Raw genomic sequence first — 3,093 nt, 5'->3', positions numbered from 1 at the left:
ATATGTTATAACGTATTACCATATAACGTTATACGTTATAATGTAATGCTATATGACGTTATACGTCATATCGTAATACTACATAACGTTATACGTTATACCGTAATACTACATAACGTTATACGACATAACGTATTACCATATAACGTTATACGTTATATCGTAATGGTACATAAAGTTATACGTTATAACGTTATGCTATATAACGTTATGCGTTATATCGTAATCCTACATAACGTTATACGGTACATCGTAATACTACATAACGTTATACGTTATAACGTAACACTACATAACGTTATACGTTATATCGTAATGGTACATAACGTTATACGTTATAACGTTATGCTATTTAACGTTATACCTTATATCGTAATACTACATAACGTTATACGTCATAACGTATTGCCATATAACGTTATACGTTATATCGTAATGCTACATAACGTTATATGTTATACCGTATTACCATACACCGTTATACGTTATAACTTAATGCTACATAACGTTATACGTTATATCGTAATGCTACATAACGTTATACGTTATACCGTAATACTACATAACGTTATACGCTATACCGTAATACTACATAACCTTACACGTCATAACGTATTACCATATATCCTTTTACGTTTTAACGTAACACTACATAACGTTATACGTTATATTGTAATGCTACATAACTTTATACGTTAATCCGTAATACTACATAACGTTATACGATATAACGTTTTACCATATAACGTTATACGTTATAACGTAGTGCTTTATAATGTTAAACGTTATATCGTAATGCTACATACCGATACACGTTATATCATAATACTACATAACGATATATGTCATAACGTGTTACCATATTTCGTTATACGTTATAACGTAATGGTACATAACGTTATACGTTATATCGTAATGCTACATAACCTCATACGTCATAACGTATTACCATATAACGTTATACGTTATATCGTAATGCTACATAACGTTGTACGTTATAACGTTATGCAATATAACGTTATACGTTATATCGTAATGCTACATAACGTTATACGTTGTACCGTAATGCTGCATAAGGTTATGCGTTACATCGTAATACTACATAACGTTATATGTTATAACGTATTACCATATACCGTTATACGTTATAACGTAACACTACATAACGTTATACGTTATAACGTAATGCTACATAACGTTATACGTTATATCGTAATGCTACATAACGTTATGCGTTATAACGTATCACCATATAACGTTATACCGCAATGCTACATAACGTTACACGTTATAACTTAATACTACATAACGGTATATGTCATAACGTATTACCATATAACGTTATACGTTATAAGGTAATGCTATATAACTTTATGCGTTATATCGTAATGCTACATAACGTTATACGTTTTACCGTAATACTACATAACGTTATACGTCATAACGTATTACCATATAACGTTATACGTTATAAGGTAATGCTATATAACTTTATGCGTTATATCGTAATGCTACATAACGTTATACGTTTTACCGTAATGCTACATAACGTTATACGTTACATCGTAATACTACATAACGTTATACGTTATAACATATTACCATATATCGTTATACGTTATAACGTAACACTACATAACGTTATACGTTCTAACGTAATGCTACATAACGTTACACGTTATACCTGAATTCTAAATAACGATATATGTCATAACGTATTACCATATAACGTTATACGTTATAACGTAACACCACATAACGTTATACGTTATAACGTAATACTACATAACGTTATACGTTATAACGTTATGCTATTTAACGTTATACGTTATATCGTAATGCTACATAACGTTATACGTTATAACGTATTACCATATATCGTTATACGTTATAACGTAACACTACATAACGTTATACGTTATATCGTAGTACTACATAACGTTATACGTTATACCGTAATAATACATAACGTTATACGACATAACGTATTACCATATAACGTTATACGTTATATCGTAATGGTACATAACGTTATACGTTATAACGTTATGCTATATAACGTTATGCGTTATATCGTAGTCCTACATAACGTTATACGTTACATCGTAATACTACATAACGTTATACGTTATAACGTATTACCATATATCGTTATACGTTATAACGTAACACTACATAACGTTATACGTTATATCGTAATGGTACATAACGTTATACGTTATAACGTTATGCTATATAACGTTATACGTTATATCGTAATGCTACATAACATTATACGTTATACCGTAATGCTACATAACGTTATACGTTACATCGTAATACTACATAACGTTATACGTTATAACGTATTACCATATAACGTTATACGTTATAACGTAACACTACATAACGTTATACGTTATATCGTAATGCTACATAACGTTATACGTTAATCCGTAATACTACATGACGTTATACGTCATAACGTATTACCATATAACGTTATACGTTATAACGTAATGCTATATAATGTTAAACGTTATATCGTAATGCTACATATCCATACACGTTATATCTTAATACTACATAACGATATACGTCATAACGTTTTTTTTTTTTTTGTTTTTTTATTTTTAAATAGATCATTTTACAATGTGTCCATTAGGACATTTGGTAAAATATTATAGTTTGGGTTTTGATGAAATATAGCATGTGGATGGTTACCCCCAGCGGTACTCCACCTTCCAGGTTGTTTATTGTTCTATTGTGAGGTCTGCAGGGTGCTTCTTCTTCAGTCTTCTTTCTATTTTTGTTTTATTCGTTTCAGCAACCTGCTTATTTGGGTGTGTTGCAAGTCTTTCTTTATATTTTTTTGCATATCTGGCGATTTCCTCTTTAACTGTTGGAATCTTTAAGTCTTTTCGTATATCTTCATTTCTGACGTACCATGGAGCGTTAACTATTGTCCTTAGGATTTTTGCTTGCTCTGTTTCTATTTTATTTATGTGACTCATTGCTGCCATCCCCCATATTGGGACTCCGTATGTCCAGATTGGTTTGATTATTGTTTTATATATGTTTAGTTTGTTCATTATGCTTAATTTAGATTTTCTA

Source organism: Bombus pyrosoma, unplaced genomic scaffold, assembly GCF_014825855.1.
Source record: "Bombus pyrosoma isolate SC7728 unplaced genomic scaffold, ASM1482585v1 HiC_scaffold_4725, whole genome shotgun sequence".
Taxonomy (NCBI): Eukaryota; Metazoa; Arthropoda; class Insecta; order Hymenoptera; family Apidae; genus Bombus; species Bombus pyrosoma.
Note: the sequence above shows the minus strand (reverse complement) of the source record.